The sequence below is a fragment of the Rhincodon typus genome, chromosome 16 (genome assembly GCF_021869965.1).
Source record: "Rhincodon typus isolate 14 chromosome 16, sRhiTyp1.1, whole genome shotgun sequence".
Lineage (NCBI taxonomy): Eukaryota > Metazoa > Chordata > Chondrichthyes > Orectolobiformes > Rhincodontidae > Rhincodon > Rhincodon typus.
This window is the reverse complement of record NC_063347.1, coordinates 18,302,550-18,322,366: the sequence shown is the minus strand read 5'-3', so window position 1 is coordinate 18,322,366 and position 19,817 is coordinate 18,302,550. Positions and strand designations below refer to the sequence as shown.

Here is a 19,817-nt window from a genome sequence, read left to right as displayed (position 1 = left end):
CTAGACCCTTCTTCAGAAGGGTCTAGGCCCGAAACGTCAGCCTTCCTGCTCCTCTGATGCGGCTTGGCCTGCTGTGTTCATCCAGCTCTGCACCTTGTTGTCTTAGATTCTCCAGCATCTGCAGTTCCTGCTATCCCAGGGATAAGTCAGGTATGGATAGCTGGGATCGAGTAAATCCCTACAGCAGTATAAGGGCAGTAGGAGTATATTCAGGAGGGATATCAAGAGGGCAGAAAGGGAAGATCAGATAGTTTTGTCAGATAGGGTGAAGGAGAATCCAACGAGATTCTACAAATACATTAAGGGAAAAAGAGTAACTAGGGAGAGAGTAGGGCCCCTTAAAAATTAACAAGGCTGCCTGTGCATGGAACAGCAGGAGATAGGTGAGATACTAAACAAGTATTTTGTGTCAGTGTTTACTGTGCAGAAGAATGTGGAAGTTGGATACTTGGAGAAATAAACAGTGGTATCTTGAAAAGTGTCCAATGATGGATAAGTTGTTGGAGGGGATTCTGAGAGACATGTATTTGGAAAGGTAAGGACAGATTAGGGAGAGTCAACATGGTTTTGTGCATAGGAAATTGTGTGTCACTAACTTGATTAAGTTTTTCGAAGAAGTGATGAAGAAGATTGATGAGGGCAGAGCGGTGGACATTGTCAATATGGGCTTCAGTAAGGCGTTCGACAGGGTTCTGCATGAGAGACTGGTTAGCAAAATTAGATTACGTGGAATATGGGGGGAACTAGCCACTTGGATACAAAATTGGCTCGAAGGTAGGAGACAGAGGGTCATGGTGAAGGTGTCCATCTTCTCTTCCACCTATCCACTCCTGCTATCCCATTGACCAATTCCCACCACTCACTACTTGCATTCACCTATCACCGTCTCACCTGACTTTCCCAGCCCCACCCCTCCTCTGTCTATTTATTTCTGAGCTCCCTTCCCCCTCTCCATTTCTTAAGAAAGGTCCCAACCCGAAACATCAACTTTCCTGTTCCTCAGATACTGCCTGGCCTGCTGTGTTCTTCCAGCTCCACACTGTGTTATCCCCTTGTGGTGAAGGATTGCTTTCTGGACTGGAAGCCTGTGACCAGTGGTGTGCCACAAAGATCAGTGCTGGCTCCACTTTTTTTTTGTCATTTATATGAATGATTTGGATATGAATAGAAGAGGTACAGTTAGTAGGTTTGCAGATGACACCAAAACTGGTGGTGAAGTGGACGGCAAAGAAGGTTAGCTCAGAGTACGATGGGTCCTTTATCAGATAGGCACATGGGCCAAAGAGTGGCAAATGGAGTTTAATTTAACTAAATGTCAGGTACTGCATTTTGGTGAGGCTAATCAGGGCTTATACGCTTAATGGTAAGGTCCTGGAAGTGTTGCCCAGCAAAGAGACCTTAGGTGCGTATTCGCTCTTCTTTGAAAGTGGAGTCGCAGCTTGACAGGGTAGTGAAGAAGGCGTTTGGTACTCTTGTCTTTATTGGTCAGTGCATTGAGTGTAGGAGTTGGGAGGTCATGTTGCAGCTGTACAGGACATTGGTTAGGTCACTTTTGGAATAATGTGTGCAATTCTGGTCTCCCTGCTATAGGAATGATGTTGTGAAACTTGAAAAGGTTCAGAAAGGATTTACAAGGATGTTGCCAGGCTTGGAGAATTTGAGCTGTAGGGAGATGCTAAATAGGCTGGGGCTATTTTCCCTGGAGCGTGGAGACTGAAGGATGACCTTATACAGGTTTGTAAAATCATAAGTGGCGTGGAGAGGGTGAATAGCCAAGGTCTTTTTCACAGTGTAGGGGAGTCTAGGGCATAGGTTTCGGGTGAGAGGGAAAAGATTTAAAATGGACTTAAGAGGCAACTTTTCCCACGCAGAGGGTGGTGCATATAGGAATGAGCTGCCAGAAGAGGTGGTGGCAGCTGGTACATTTACAATATTTAAAAGGCATCTAGATAGTTACATGAGCAGGAAGGGTTGAGATGGATATGGGCCAAATGCTGGCAAATGGAACAAGATTGATACAGAATATCTGGTCGGCACGGATAAGTTAGACTGAAGGGCCTGTATCCATGCTGTACATTTCCATGACTCAATGACTTATGATAATTTGCCATCAGATTTTATGCATGAAGAATACAATGTACTGGCACCTGTTGACTTCTAACCGAGGATGCATCACTGTCATCAGGAGAGAGGGGAGGTGTGGAGGGTCTATTATGGCCCATGTTGCATTTTTATATACTTGTCAAATTTGGTTTTCTATATAGGATAAGAAAGAAATTGTTTTTATATGGTAGCTTAGTGGGGTATAGTTTTCCAAACTGATAGTAAAAATGAACTTTTAATTTTTTTCTCTGCAAATGCAGTTCTTTTCTTGACTTTACGAAGTTCAGTTTGATAAGTCTTTCCATGTGTTTCCTTTAAAAATGCATGCTTCACCTTAAATTTTTGTACTGAATCATTGTTTTTGTAGGGCTGCATTAAATTGACGGTTTGTTTTAGTGGTGCTGCTTTTATTTTGTTTTGAATTATTAACAGCAAAGCACAGTAGTCTGATTGGTCATGCTGATCGGACTTGCTTTGTGTTGACTTGTTTTAATTGTATATGTGTTAATTTATCATTAGGCAAAAGCACTTCTGAAATGTTAGTTCTGTTTTATTGAGTTGAAAAGAAGCCTTCACGAGGCAAAAAAATCCTTCATTTAGCTATTAGCATAATGTTTAACATCTTATTTGTGGACCTCAGATTTGTGTTTAATTTTAAGATTGTTGTTATAAAACTTAACTCTCCTCTTGTATGCTTCCATATTTTAACTGTTTCAGATTATATCGAGGTTTTAAAAATAAATCATGTTAAAAGTCCTAATGCAGAACAGGCACATTCCTCTGCAGGAATAAATTATTTGATGTATACATTTTATATAACAGTAATTTTTAGTCAAAATAAGAATGAACTGACATATCTGCAGATAACTACCTATTGCAAGTAATGTTTTGCCATTTTAAGTTAACTGAAGTATTACTAAATATATACAGTTGTAACTAATCACACTTCTTAGTTTAATCTATATAAACACCTTAGTAATTACTTCAGGAAATATTATACGATTAGCATGATACAATTTGAACTTCCAGAAGATCATTTAGTTTGAGTAAAAGCAGTATTGTTTGTCGAGGATGAAGGAAATGGAGCCGGACATCCCTGCAATATAAATTCTTTTCTGGAGGCCAATGACCGAGTCATTGAAAAACACATCAGATAATGAGTAACCTGATCCCATTATTGTTGTATCAAACTATATTCCTTTCTTGGAATGTTGAGATAATTTTGCTGATTTTAAAATAATAAGACTAAAATACCATTAAATTAACTGTAATTAAATCATTGTGATTTTTATACTTGGTCTTTCTGTGAAATGGAGTGTTTGTTACGAAATGACCAATTTACAAAGTTTGGTTTATGATGATGAATGAAAATTGCAGCATTTTTTCCAATCTGGGTGAAAATGCAATTTAAATATGTCCTTTGGAATCTTCAATTTATGTATATTTTCTTTCATGGAAACACAATCAAAATTCATTCAAATTACTTTCAAAACAGTTTTGAAGTGTAATAAATAGAAGATTAAATTAATTACGATTTTTAGCTTCTGAATAAAATTGTAACTTCGTACCTGATGAATTTCTTTGGTTGCCTTTTTGGTTTTGGATCACTCTAGTCCTTAAATTGTTCCCAGATTCTCAGGCGAGGTGTTTCACAGAACAAAACTGCAATATGGTTGTGGTAAAACACAGCTTTAATATTGGTTTCGTTTGCTAACTTTTTACCTCACCTCATCAGTAATACTCAGCTGTGGGTGTCTTCATTGTATAAATTGATCTGGAAACTGAAAGCCATTTGCTCATTGACTGTGGCTGAGTTTTATGGTTAAATATTTCTGTCAGCTTATGTGAAAGAGGAATCTTGAATATTTCCTTTGAGACTTAGCATATGGAATCAATAAAGGGCTAAACTGAAACAATATGTGTTGGATTTTATTTTTGTCTCTACCCTTGCCAAGTTTATTTGACTGCTGTTTGTATTAAGTTGTTCATGAAGTAAGATGAAGTTTAAACCTGTAACCCTTTCACTGAGACAGAAAAAAATTTAACAATTCTTAAACTTAACTCAAGAGCAATATTAAGAAAAAAAGAGCAAGAGGCACAGAAACTTAGGGATTTACACAATACTCATACAGAGGGAAAATAGGTTTCCATCCAAAAATTAGGTAAATATATAGATTATGTAAAGGGTTTGGACTGGGTACACAAGAGAATGATTAAAATAGTTTCAGGAACAAGGGTTTACATTTACTTAAATGGACTGGTGATGGTTGCATTATTTTTATTAGAATGCCAATATTGAGAAAATTTTCATAGAGTATTTCATTCACAAAAAATTTGGATACAGTAAATACAGAGAATATTTCTGAGAGCTGAAGGTCAATCACCAACAGGTATAGATTCAAGCTGATTAGCAAGAGAGCCAGAGGTGATAAGAGAATTTATTTTTTACATGTTGACTGGTTAGGATTTAGCATGTTCTGCTTGATCACAGCAGTGGAAACAGCTTTAATTTTAGCTTTTAAAAGGGAATTGAATAATTACTTGAATGAGAAAAAATGTTGAAAGGATAAGAAGAAAGAACTGGGATTGTCATTAATTAGACTACTCTTACAAAAAGTCAGCACAAACATGGCCTTAATTCTGTGCTGTGTTATTTGATTATTTTACACATAATAAATCTACCACTGAGATGAAACAAATATTGAAATGATGTTTTGGCTGTCACCTCAAAAAAAACTGCAGTTAACTTATTCCCAGTCTCTTTTCTTTAATGTTGAAGTTGGTATTTAGCCCCAGGAAGTATACCACTTCCTCAATTTAGCCTCATGCTTAATTCTTTGAAACACCTTTCCTCAATTATGATCTTATGTACTCAAAAGAGGATGAATGAGTTATCGAAACGTAAATGCAACTGTTTAATGGGACTTTTCCAACTTATGGCCATGTACTCCCAGGAAATTCACCATTATTTTTCTACACAGCTATCACTGATCAAACATGGATATGATATGTACAATATACAGCATAAAACCATGCTCTCTGGCCCAACAATTTGCAGATTATGCATCAGAAGTCTCCTTCCACCCTAATTCATCTATCCTACTAACAACCTTTTTATTTTCTCCTGCCTGTATTAATCTGATTTCTCCTTGAATGAATTCACGTTATTTGCCGTAACTACTGCTTGTTATGCCAGGTCATATGTTCTCATTGTTCTCCGGTCACAGAAGTTTCCCCTGAATTCTTTATTGGATTTACTTGTATTTATTTTGAATTTCATGCCACTGGTTCCTTAAAACATCTTGAATACGTGTAGTCATCTTCAACGTCAGTCATTAACAATCTGGATGAAGGAATTGAGAGCATTGTTGCTAGGTTTGCAGATGACACAAAGATAGGTGGAAGGACAGATAGTGTTGAGGAAGCAGGGAGGCTGCAGATGAACCTGGACAGGCTAGGAGAGGGGACAAAGAAGTAGCAGATGTGGAAAACTGTGAAGTTTTGCAATTTGGGAGGAAGAATAGAACCGTAGACTATTTTCTAATTGGGCAGAGACTTCGGAAATTTGAAAGACAAAGGGACCTGGGAGTCTTAGTTCAAGAATCCCATAAGGTTAACATGTAGGTACAGTTATAATTTGTGAACCAGTAAATCTGTGCCTCCTGCAAGCAAGTGAAAGTACCTGAAGAAGAAAAATTAAGGAGCAACAAGTCCTGACAAGACAAAAGGATCATCTAAGTGAAGCATGTGTCCAGATACCATTGACCTGCGATCCCAGCTTTTCCCTTCACATATAGCACTAGTTTTTCTGTCCAAGTGTTGAGGGGGAATTTTACAAAAGAGTTAGAGTTTTCACTGGTAGAGTTATATCTCATAAGTTCATAATATTTACCTGTAACTCAACACTATTTGTAATAAATAGCAATTCTTTTTAAGTACAGAAAGCTGGTCCGTGGTTTGGGACCAAAATTGGGGAATTTTGCATACTTTGATAAAATTATAACATTTGTGGCAACTCCAGGAATAGTAGGGCTTGATTTCCAGTGTCCTACCTAGCGGCCAAGTGCAATGTAGATCTGTGGTATATATGAAGTTGTGGACACGCCGCACAGGCTTAAGCTCTGGGTTTCAGAACTTGAGTGGCAGCTGGAATCCCTGTTGTGCATCATAAGGCAGAGGACTACAAGAACAAAAACAGTACAGCACAGGAGTAGGCCCTTCGGCTCTCCAAGCCTGCACTGACGCATTTTGCCCTTCCATACTAAAACTGTCTTCACTTACAGGACCGGTATCCCTCTATTTTCTTCCCATTCATGTATTCGTTCAGGTGCTTCTTGAATGCTGATATTGTATTTGCTTCCACCACCATCTCTGGCAGGTGTCTCAGGCACTCGCTACACTTTGTGTGAAAAACTTGCCTCACACAGCTCTTTTAAACTTGCCCCCCAGTCAACCTGTGTCCCCTAGTAATTGACCCCCTCACCCTGGGAAAAAGCCTCATACTTTCCACTCTATCCATAGCATTCATAATCTTATAAACTTCTCTATTAGGTCGCTGCTCAACCTCCTGCATTCTAGTGAAAACAAACCCAGTCCATCCAACCTTTCTTCATAGCTCAAATTCCCCATACCAGGCAACATCCTGGTAAATCTTTTCTGTACCCTGTCCAAAGCATCCACATCATCCTGGTAGTGTGGTGACCAGAACTGTACGCAATATTTTAAGTGTGGCCTAACTAAACTTCTTTAAAGCTGGAGCATAACTTACCTATTGTTAGACTCGATGTCCCTTCCAATGAAGGCAAGCATGCTATAGGTGGTCTTTTTAAACTACTTTATGTACCTGCTTTTCCACCTTAAGTCATCTGTTGACCTGCACACCCAGATCTTTCTGCATATCAATACTCCTAAGGGCTCTACCATTCACTGTATAATTTCTACTTGTACTTGTCCTTCCAAAATGAATCACCTCACATTTGTCCGTATTAAACTCGATTTGCCATTTTTATGCCCATGCCTCCAACTGATCTATATCCTGCTGTATCCTCTGACAGTCCTCCTCATAAAGATGTCTGTTAATGCTCCAGCAATTTGTTCTCTTGCCTCCCTGAATATTCTGGGATAGATCCCATCAGGACCCAGGGACTTTTCTACCTTAATACATGTTAAGATGCACACCACCTCTTCCTTTTTTAATAGCAAATTGGCTTACAAATTCAACACTCTTTTCCCTGAGATCACCTTCCACTAATTCCTCCTGTTTGGTGAACATTGACATAAAGTGTTCATTTAGGACCTCACTTGTGTTTTCTGGCTCCACACATAGATTCCCTCTTGCTTCTTACATAGGTATAAAAAGCTGTGGGATTCTCCTTAATCCTGTTTGCTAATGACTTTTCATGACTCCTTTCAGCCCTTCTAATTCCTTGTTTAAGTTCTTTCCTATCTTCCTTAAGTACTTCAAGGGCTTTGTCAGTTCCCATCTTCCTAGACCTTACGTATGCTTACTTTTTCTGTTTGACCAAGGTCACAACATCCTAAATCATCCAAGGTTCACGTAACTTGCCATAACTATCCTTCATTCTCGCAGGAATGTGCTGCTCCTGAACTCTTATCAACTGCTGTTTGAAATACTCTCACGTGTCCAATGTGGATTTACCTTCAAACAGCTGCTTCCAATTGAAATTCTCCATTTCCTGCCGAATATTGTTGTAGTTTGCTTTCCCCCAATTTAACACTTTCAGCTGAGGTTTGCTGTTATCCCTATCCATGACTCTTAAAACTCTTGGCATTATGATCACTATTCCTGAAATGCTCCCTCACTGAAACTTCGCTTATCTGGCTGGGCTTATTTCCCAAAACCAGGTCCAGTATAACCCCTTCCTTGGTAGGACTGTTTACATACTGTGTCAAGAAACCCTCCTGAATGGTCCTTATAAATTCTGCCCCATCAAAGGCCCAAGCACAAAGTGAGTTCCAGTCAATATAGGGGAAATTGAAATGACCCACCACAACAACCCTGTTGACTTTACATCTTTCCAGAACCTGTATATGTATTCTCTCTTCTATCTCCCGCTGGCTGTTGGGAGGTCTGTAGTATAGCCCCAGCATTGTGATTTCACCTTTCCTATTCCCGAGTTATACCCAAATTGCCTTGCTGCATGAGTCTTCCAATTTATTGTCCCTCAGAACAGCTGTGAGATACTCCTTTACCAGTACTGCAACTCCCCCACCCCTTTTACATCCCGGTCTATCACACCTAAATTCTGGGACATTCAGCTGCCAATCCTGTCCCTCTTTCAGCCAAGTCTCTGTAATCGCAATAGTTCCAAGTATTAACCAAAGCTCTAAGTTCATCTACCTAGCCTATTATACTTCTCACATTGAAACAGATGCATTTCGGACCACCTCCCCTGCTCTTTTCAGCAGTGTTTCCCTGCATGTTTATTGCAGTCACATTGCAGGTTAGAAGTATACAGGAGAGGGGGAAGAGATGACCACCAAGCACCCTCAGACATGTAGGCATGTATTGCAGGAATCTCCTGAGTCTTTCTTGCTTGTTAATTGGTATTCCATTTTGGATACTGGCAGTTCCTCAGGAGGATAGCCTGAGTTGTGTTATCATGTATAGCTCAGCGGAGGAGGGAGGAAGAAAAAAGGAAAAGCAATAGGAATAGGCATTTCCTTAATTAGTGGGTTAGATAGGCATTTATGCAGCCATCGATATTACTCTCGTATGAAATGTTGCCTCCTTGGTGTAAGGGTAAAGGATGTTACAGAGTAGCTGCAGGACATTTTTCTGAGGGAGGGTGAAATGAAGAATAATGTAGAATGAACTCTGTGCGTATAATATAGGTTAAAAGATTTTGAAATTCACTGTAAACTACAATCCCATTAATTCCAAGAACACTCCTTTATATTTCATCAGAGAGAATTCCTGATATTTGTAGGGCTTAATTTAACTGTGACTTCAATTTCCCATATTGAAAATTTGGTAGCCTTTTCCTGGAGTCTGCATACAATTGATATTATACATTCTGATCTTCAAATAATTCTTTCAGGGTTGTAGCCGAACACTTCTAGTCTGGTGCTTTAACAGTTCTAAATCATCTTCTTTTGTCAGGAGTAATTGAGTTACAAACCAGCTTTAACCAAGACTTCTAAAAAACTGCCAAACCAAAAGCCAAAATCGAGGTGTTACCCCAATCAAAAGAAAAAATCATTTTTTTGAAATTGAAAGCCTCATGCACAACCATTTACTTTGTTCATTTGTGTAAACCCTTCCAGTTTACTTTGTTCTTTTGTGTAAACCCTTCCAATATGAACAAAACCCTCTTTACACACCTGGGATTTTCTCTCTCATATTATTTTTAAAATAAATTACCATGTTTACAGAAAAATTTACAGTTAAGTCATCACAGACCAAATCCCACATGCCACTAGCTCAAATCCAATCTCTAAAATAAATGATATATGAATATATATAAAGCTAGTCACCTTACATAGCAGTGAACATAGAACTAGGAGAATTGAATGATTGACCATGTAGCTGGAAATTTGGTGTTGCAGGAACTGCATCAGAATTCGGTGAAATTGGACCAATTCTGCTGAAAATGGGACATGTATAAGCTGGGTGATCTGTGCCTGAGTAGGACCAAGATAAATATCTTTGCACAGAGATTTGCGAATGCTGTTAGGGAGGTTTTAATTTATGTTGGCAAGTGGATGGAAACATCAGGACAAATGGGAGGCAGAAACCTAGTGTGTGACTATGAAAGAGGAAGCAGAGGTTAAAAAGTATACAGCCAGGAATTTAGCGGTATTGGAAAGTGTGTGTGTGTCAGATCCCTGATGAAGGGTCCAGGCCTGAAATGTTGACTTTCCTGCTCCAGTGTGCTGCCTGACCTGCTGTGTTCCTCCAGCCCCACACTTTATTGACTCTGACTCCAGTATCTGCAGTTCTTGCTGTCGAGGTGTACAGCAAATAAAGCCGAAGGACTGAGGACAAAAATAGACATCTGGCAGTACGATATAATTGCTATAACAGAAACTTGGCTTAAAGAGAGGCATGATTGGTAGCTCAGCATTCCTGGATATAGAGTTTTCAGGTAGGGTAGAGAAAGGGAAAAAGAAAAAGGTGGACGCACAGCATTACTGTTGGGCAGTTTCCATTACTTATGAGGAATAATTACTGAGTGAAGCAACAAGTGACGCATATGGATTGAACTCAGAAACAGAAAATGAACAGCCACACTGCTAACTGTACTGAAGACCCTCAAATAGTGGAGAGAAATAGAAGAGTAAATAGGTAGGCAAGTTTCTGAGTGCAGAAACAATAGGGTGATGATAGTTGGAGATTTCACCAACCCAACCCTATAAACTGGGATTCGAACAGTATAAAAGACATAGATAGCAGGAAATTCTTGAACAGTATTGAAGAGAACATTTTTAGCTAGCACCTAACGATCACATGAGAGAGGGTGTAATTCTAGGTTCGTTTTAGGAAATGTATCTGAGCAGGGGGATAATGTTGCAGTTGGTGACCGTCTTGGGTCAGTAATCATCATTGTGGAAAGTGACATAAGATCGAATAGATGTAAAATGTTCAAAATTAGAGAAGGACAAATTGTACAAAGCTGAGAGATGATCTGACAAAAGTGGACTGGCTACAACTATTTGAAAGAAAGTCGATGGCAAATAAGTGGGAAGCACTGAAAAGCATGATTCTATAGATGCAGTTTGGACATGTCTCCACAAAGAACAACTGTGATGCTGGTTTGCCAGAAACGTACAGGGCAAGAACCAACAGAAGAATAGACCTTATGACAGTCTAAAAAAGTAATACTTTATGAAATTGAGAGAAATATAGAAAGTATAGGAATGAAGTGAAAAGGGAAATTAGGGAAGTCAGTTGAGAATTTGAGAAAACATTGGCCAGAAAAATCAAGAGATGTTTTAACAGTGCATTGAGTAAAAGAATGACTAAGGACAGGGTTGGGGCCTGTCCTAGATCTATGTCATAAGTTGTGTGTGGATACAGAAGTTGTGGTCAGGTTTCTTCATGAGTACCTTGCTTCTGTCTTCACAGAGGAGAAGAATGATACAGCCGTTCCAGTTCGCGGAATGTTAAATATTAGGCAAAATAAGCACAATAAGAAGGCAAGTACTGGAGGAACTGACTTCCTTTGAGCTGTATAAATCAGCAGGGCCAGATTATTTGTACCCGAGATTATTCAAGGAAGCCAAGAAGAAAGATGCTCTGGAGATTGTTTTCCAGTCCTCAGTAAATGCAGGTGATGCACCAGAGGATTTGATGTCTGCAAGTATACAATTATTCTAACAGGGTACAAGGGATAGTCCGAATAATCATAGGCTGATCAGGCTGACTTTGATGGTGGGTAAATTACTAAAATTACTACGAGAGATAGCGTTAACTGTTACTTGGAAAGGCATGGATTAGTCAGGGATAACCAGTATGGTTTTGTTAAGAGAAGACTGTGTGTCTGACTTGTTAGTTAAATTCTTCGAGCAAGAAACAAGGAGGAATGGTGTGGGTTGTACAGTGGATGCTCTCTGTGGATTTTAGCAAGGCATTTGATAAGGTCCCACATGGCAAATCATACACAGTAAGACCATAAGAAATGGGAACAGGAGTAAGCTGTTGGGTCCTCAAGCCTGCTGTGCCATTCAGTAGGATCATGGCTGATCCAACACTCACCACATTCACTTGCCTGCCCTTTCCCCATAACCCTTGATTTCCCCACTGATCAAAAATCTATCTCAGCTTTATATACACAAGGATACTGCCCTTTTGTTGTGGCAAGGAATTCCAAAGACTCACCCTCTGAAAGAAGAAATTTCTCCTCAAGTGTCTTAAATTGGCACCACTTTATTCAGCGACTATGCCCACAGGTCCTAGACACTCTCCTGAAGAAAAACATTCTCTGAGCATTTACCCTATCAAGTCCCTGAAGAATCCTGTATGATTCATTGAGACCATCTCCATTCTTCTATATTCCAATGAGTAGAGTCCAAACCTATAAAATCATAGAATCACTGCAGTGTGGAAAGAGGACATTTGGCCCATTGAGCCCATATCAACCCTCTGAAGAGCATGCCACCCAGACCCAGAAGCTCATCCTATCTCTGTAACCCCTCATTTACCATGGCTAATCCAGCTAACTTTCATACCCCTAGACATCTGGAGCAATTTAGCATGGCCTATCCACCAAACCTGCACATCTTTCGACCGTGGGAGGAATCTGGAGAACCCGATCGAAACCCACACAGGGAGAATGCGCAAACTCCACAGAGACAGTCACCCAAGGCTAGAAAAGAATATGGGTCCCTGGCACCGTGAGGCAGCAGTGCTGACCACTGAGCCGGCCTAACCTGTTTAACCTTTTCTAATAAGACAATCATGCTCGTGAACCTTTTCTTAACTCCCTCCAATAAAACAATATATTTTCTTAATTAAGGGGACCAAAATTGGTCAGTACTTCAGATATGGTCTCACCCGTACCTTGCACAGCTGCTGTAAGACTCCCCTAATCTTATACTCCAAACCTCTTGAAATAAAGGCCAGTATCCATTAGCCTTCCTGATTACTTGCTGTGCCTGTGTGACAGCTTTCTGTGTTCTGTGCCCCCAAGTCTCTTTGTATTGTAGCTATTTTCAGTTTTTCTCCATTTAAATAACATGCTGTTTTTCTTTGTTCATTTGCTGGCTGAGAGTGTCACTGGCTAGCCAGCATTTATTACCCGTCCCGAATTACCCAAGGGCAGTTAAGAATCAAACACATTGCTGTGGGCCTAGAGTCACATGTAGGCTAGGTAAGAACGGCAGTTTCCTTCCCTAAAGGATATTAGTGACCCAAATGGATTTTTCCAACAATCAGCAATGCGTTCGTGGTCATCATTAGACTTCTAACTTCCAGATATTTGTTGAATTCACATTGTCCCTTTTGCAGTGGCAGGATTTGAACCCGGTGCCCCAAAACGTTTTCTGGATGTCTGGGTTAACAGTCCAGTGATAATACCACTTGCTCATTGCTTCCCCCCTTCCAAAATGCACAACTTCACATTTTCCACATTATACTCAATTTGCCAACTTTTCGTCCACTTACTTAACCTATCAATACCATTCTGTAAACTAAAAACCAAAGAAATGCAGATATTGGAAATCAGAAACAAAAATAGAAGTTGCTGGAAAAACACCGCAGATCTGCCAGCATCTGTGGAGAGAAAGCACAATGTTTGCTGTAGTGCTCCGGCAAAGCTCAGTGCAAGCTAGCAGAGCAACACCTCATTTTCCTTTAGCCTCCTGGACTCAATATTGAATTCAATGACTAGGGACTGAACACTTTTTCCATGTCCTTACTCCAACCCCCAAATACTTGGACTTGTCATCACATGGGCTGCTACCTCAAAAACTCATTGTCAACCATTAGCAGTCCCCATTAGCAGCAATTGATTCTCTCAGGCTGACCTTTACCTATTCCTTTTTATGCCCAACTGATATTCTCTTTCTCCAGACTCCGTCTCCACCTGTCATTTACTCCTTCCACCCCATCTTATCCCTACTTTTTGCTAGCTACAATCAGTTCTGAATAAGTGTCACTTAACCCGAAACATTACCTCTGCCTTCTCTCCACAGATGCTATCAGGCCAGTTGTGTTTTGCCTGCAATTTCAGTTTTTCCCTCTTTAAACTGTTTATATCCCTCTTGCATCCTGCATTTCCACCTATTTTTGTGTTGTCTGCAAATTTGGTTAGAATACATGTGCTTCCTTCCCCCAAGTCATGAGTATGTGTTGTAAACAGTTACAGTGCCAGATGTTATCCGTATGACCTCTACTGGTCACAGATTGCCAACCTGAAAAAGAACCCCTTATCCCCACTCACTGTTTGCTGTCTATTTGCCACTTCTGTATACGTGCCCATATACTACCTACAACACCATGGACTCTTATGACTTAACGTTTTGTGAAGTACCTTATCAAACAACTTAAGCAAGTCCAAATGCAACACATCTACTGGTTCCCCTCCATCTGCTCTGGTTGAGACATTCTAGTAAAACTCTTATAAATTCGTCAGATACAATTTCCCTTTCATGAAGCCATGCTGGTTCTGCTTGATTAGACTATGATTGTCCCAGACACCACCATCACTATCCCTTGATGTGTCCTTTCCCACCAGCAGGACAGACGCAGCAGAGGTGGCAGCATATCGGTACACAGTCAGGATGAAGTTGCTCTGAAAATCCTCAACACTGTCTCTGGACCCCAAGTCTCATGGCTTCAGGTTAAACATGAGCAAGAAAACCTCCTGCTGATTACCACATACTGTCCTCCCTCCGCTAATGAATCGGTTTTTCGCCAAGTTGAACAACACTTGGCGGAAGCACTGAGTGTGACAAAGGCACAGAATGTACACTGGAGGGGGACTTCAGTGTCCACCATCAAGAGTGGCTTTGCAGCAGCACTACTGATTGAGCTAGTTGGTCCGAAAGGACGTGGCTGCTAGATAGGGCTTTCAGCAGGTGGTGAGGAAACCAACAAGAGGGAAAAACATGCTTGACTTCATCTTCACCAATCTGTCAGCTGCACATACATCTGTTCATGATAGTATCGGTAAGAGTGACCACTGCACAGTCCTGGTGGAGATGAAGTCCCGCCTTCACATTGAGAACATGTGGAGGCATCATGTTGTATGGCACTATCACTATGCTAAATGGAACAGGCTTCAAACATCTAGCAACTCAAAACAGAGCATCCAAGAGGCACTGTGAGCTATCGACAGTGGCAGAATTGTACTCCACCACAATCTGCAACCTCATGGCCCAGCATTTCACCACTCGATCATTATCAACAACCCTGGTTCAATGGAGAATGTAGGCGGGCATGCCAGGAGCAGTACCAGGCATACCTATAACTGAGGTGTCAACCAGGTGAAGCTACCAAACAAGATTAGTTGCATGCCAAACAGCATAAGCCACAAGTGATAAACAAAGCTTAAGCAACCCACAACCAATGGCTCAGGTGTAAGCTCTGCAGTCTTGCCACATCCAGCTGTGAATGGTGGTAGGCAATTAAACAACTCACTGGAGAAGGAGGCTCCACGAATGTTCCCATCCTCAATGTTGGAAGAGCCCAACACAACAGTGCAAAGTATAAGGCTGAAACATGCACATCAATCTTCAGCCAGAAGTGTCAAGTAGATGATCCATCTTCATCTCCTCTGGTGGTCCCTGACATTACAGATGCCAGTCATCAGCCAATTTTATTCACTCCATGTGATAACAAGAAATGGTTGGAGATACTGGATAATACGAAGGCTATAGGTTCTGACACATTCCTACAATAGTACTGAAGACTTGTGCTCTCCAAGTGAAGCTTTTCCAGGACAGTTACAACACTGGCATCTGCCCAACAATATGGAAAATTGCCCAAGTATGTCCTGTACATAAAAAGCAGCACAAATGCAACCCGTCCAGTTAGCTCCCCATCAATCTACTCTCAATCATCAGTAAAGTGATGGAAGGTGTCATCAACAGTGCTATCAAGCAGCACCTGCTCGGTGATGCCCAGTTTGGGTTCCTGACCTCATTCAGGTTTGGTTCAAACATGGACAAAAGAGCTGAATTCCAGAAGCGAGGTAAGAGTGATTGTGCAATCATCAGCGAACAATGTTTAGCACCATTCACGATTCCTCAGCTACTGAAGCAGTCTATGCTCAAAGCAACAAGATCTGGACAATATCCAAGCTTGGGATGACAAGTGGCAAGTAACAGTTGCATCACACAAATGTCACCCATCACCCAATAAAAGACAATCTAACAACCACTCATTGACATTCAATGGTGTTACCATGACTGAATCCCCCACTATCTAAATCCATGGAGTCACCAGTGACCAGAAACTCAACTTGACTCATCACATAAACACAGTGGCTACAGTAGGTCAGAAGCTAGGAATACTGCAGCAAGTAACTCATCTCCTGACTCCCCAAAGCCTGCCCTATAGGGCACAAGTCAGAAGGGTGATGGAATACTCCCCGTTTGCCTGGACGGTTGCAGCTCCAGCTCCGAGCAGTTGTAGTTTGCAGTTCCCACTCTAAGCCACTTACCATCCTGACTTGGAAATATATTACCCTTTCTTGACTGTCGCTTGGTCAAAATCCTGGAATTTCCTCCCTAACAACATTGTAGGTCAACCCATAGCAGGTGAACTGCAGCAGTTCAAGAAGGCAGCTCAAGGGCAATGAGGAACTGGCGATATATGCCGTCCAGCCAGCGACACCCACTTCGCACAAATGAATTTTAAAAAAAAAAGATTTTCTAAGGGTTCTGCTATTACTTTCTTAATAATTGATTCCGATCCTCTTCCAACAATAGATATTAGGGTAATTGACTTATAGTTGCTCACTTTTTGTCTCTTTCCCTTTGAGAATATCAAAATTAATGCCTATAATATGCAGGGGAATATGGCGAGTTGGATCTAAACGAAGGCACAGCAATAAACAGTAAAGGGGATGATTGTCGATTGCAGGATATAATCGCGGTTTGGTTGAGTGGGTAAAAACATGACAAATGGAACTCAGTCTGGAGAAGTGTGAGGTTAAGCATTTGGGGACGACAATAGGGAATACGCAATAAATGGAATTGTAATAAATGGAGTAGAGGAAGTGAGAGTGAGTGTATGTCCACAGGTCACAAACAGTGGCAGGTTGGGTGGATAAGATGATAAAGCGTATAAGATGCTTTCCTTCTGAGCTATATAAGACAGTGTTTAGACCACTGCTGGAGTTTTTTGCACAGTTCTGGTCACCACATTACAGAGATAGCACAGAGGAAATTTACAAGAAACATAGAAACTAGGAACTGGCAAAGACCGTTCAACCCTTTGAGCCTAATCCACCATTCAGTATGATCATGCCTGATCCTCTATGTCAGGGTCATTTTCCTGCTTTCTCCCCATATTCCTTGATGCTTTTAAAATCTAAAAATCTATCTGTACCCTTCTTGAATATATTCAGTGATTTGGCCTCCACAGTCTTCTATGATAAAGAATTCCACAGGTTCATTCCTCTTTGAGTAAAGAAATTTTCCTCATCTGAGTCCTAAATGGTTTGCCCAGTATCTTGTTACTGTGTCCCCTGGTTCTAGGTTCCCCAACTCGGGAAAGCACCCTCCTTACAAGCTAGTCTGTCCAATCTTGTGAGAATTTTCCATGTTGCTTTGTTGCCAGAGTGCTGCCAAGGCTTTAAAATTACAGCTCTGAGAAAAGATTAGTTAGGCTAAGGTTGTTTTTCCTTATTTGATTTGATTTATTACTGCCACATGTACTGAGATACAGTGAAAAGTATTCTTTTGCGTGCTATCCAGACAAATCATACGTTATGTAAGTACATCAGGGTAATAGAACAGTATGTAAAATATAGCGTACAGCTACAGAGAAGGTGCAGACTGAGGAACCGTCAGAACAGACGAGGCTGATGGATGACTTAATCAATGTGCACAGAATAAGGAGAGGCTTGGACATAGTGAACAGGGAAGACCTCTTTTCCCTCGGGGACAGATCAATTACCAGGGTCACAGATTTAAGGTGATTAACTATTAGAGATGACATGAGAAAAACTGTGACTGGTGTCTAGAATTCATTGCTAATTTTGTTGGTTTACAAAGAACAAAGAAAATTACAACACAGGAACAGGCCCTTCGGCCCTCCAAGCCTGCGCCGATCCAGATCCTCTATCTAAACCTGTCACCTATTTTCCAAGGATCTGTATCCCTCTGCTCCCTGCCCATTGATGTATCTGTCCAGATACATCTTAAATGACGCTATCGTGCCCGCCTTTACCACCTCCGCTGGCAACGCATTCCAGACACCCACCACCCTCTGCATAAAGAACTTTCTACGTATATCTCCTTTAAACTTTTCCCCTCTCACCTTGCAATCATGACCCCTAGTAATTGAGTCCCCCACTCTGGGGAAAAAGCTTCTTACTATCCACCCTGTCTATACCTCTCATGATTTTGTAGACCTCAATCAGGTCCCCCCTCAACCTCCGTCTTTTTAATGTAAATAATCCTAATCTACTCAACCTCTCTTCATAGCTAGCACTCTCCATACCAGGCAACATCCTGGTGAACTGCCTCTGCACCCTCTCCAAAGTATCCACATCCTTTTGGTAATGTGGCGACCAGAACTGTACGCAGTATTCCAAATGTGGTCGAACCAAAGTCCTATACAACTGTAACATGACCTGCCAACTCTTGTACTCAATACCCTGTCCGATGAATGAAAGCATGCCGTATGCCTTCTTGACCACTCTATCGACCTGCGTTGCCACCTTCAGGGTACAATGGACCTGAACACCCAGATCTCTCTGTGCATCAATTTTCCCCAGGGCTTTTCCATTTACCATATAGTTCGCTCTTGAATTGGATCTTCCAAAATGCATCACCTTGCATTTGCCTGGATTGATCTCCATCTGCCATTTCTCCGCCCAACTCTCCAATCTAGCTATATTCTGCTGCATTCTCTGACAGTGCCCTTCACTATCTGCTACTCCACCAATCTTAGTGTCATCTGTAAACTTGCTAATCAGACCATCTATACCTTCCTCCAGATCATTTATGTACATCACAAACAACAGTGGTCCCAACACGGATCCCTGTGGAACACCACTGGTCACAGTTCTCCATTTTGAGAAACTCCCTTCCACTACAACTCTCTGTCTCCCGTTGCCCAACCAGTTCTCTATCCATCTAGCTAGTACACCCTGGACCCCATGCGACTTCACTTTCTCCATCAGCCTACCAAGGGGAACCTTATCAAACGCCTTACTGAAGTCCATGTATATGACATCTACAGCTCTTCCCTCATCTATCAACTTTGTCACTTCCTCAAAGAATTCTATCAAGTTGGTAAGACATGACCTTCCCTGCACAAAACCATGCTGCCTATCACTAATAAGCCCATTTTCTTCCAAATGTAAATAGATCCTATCCCTCAGTATCTTCTCCAGCAGCTTCCCCACCACTGACGTCAGGCTCATCGGTCTATAATTACCTGGATTATCCTTGCTACCCTTCTTAAACAAGGGGACAACATTAGCAATTCTCCAGTCCTCTGGGACCTCACCCGTGCTCAAGGATGCTGCAAAGATATCTGTTAAGGCCCCAGCTATTTCCTCTCTCGCTTCCCTCACCTGGGATAGATCCCATCCGGACCTGGGGACTTGTCCACCCTAATGCCTTTTTAGAATACCCAACACTGCCCCCCTCCTTATGCCGACTTGACCTAGAGTAATCAAACATCTATCCCTAACCTCAACATCCGTCATGTCCCTCTCCTCAGTGAATACCGATGCAAAGTACTCATTAAGAATCTCCATTATTTTCTCTGACTCCTCGCATAACTTCCCTCCTAAATCCTTGGGTGGGCCAACCCTTTCTCTGGTTACCCTCTTGTTCCTTACGTATGACTAAAAGGCTTTGGGATTTTCCTTAACCCTGTTTCATGACCCCTTTTCGACCTCTTAATTCCTCGTTTTAGACAAATGCAATGAGAACTCATTTTAGAAGAAACTGCATCTGTATCTGAAATGCTATAACTTGCAAAGCTATGGACGTGATGCTGCAAAGTGGAAGCAGAACAGGCAACTAATATATTCAGCCAGCACAGACATCAAGAGCTGAATAGTTTTTTT

The 19,817-nt window shown here is 41.2% G+C and overlaps 1 protein-coding gene across 1 annotated transcript in view; it reads right to left on the bottom strand.

The window, feature by feature from the left end:
• The window catches only part of aspn (asporin (LRR class 1)), a 98,899-nt gene that overhangs the window by 2,850 nt on the left and 76,232 nt on the right, over positions 1 to 19,817 (bottom strand). The window contains exon 8 of the transcript XR_007263848.1: positions 3,672 to 3,765. The gene's annotated coding sequence lies outside the window, so the exon portion shown is untranslated. The remainder of the gene's footprint in view (positions 1 to 3,671; positions 3,766 to 19,817) is intronic.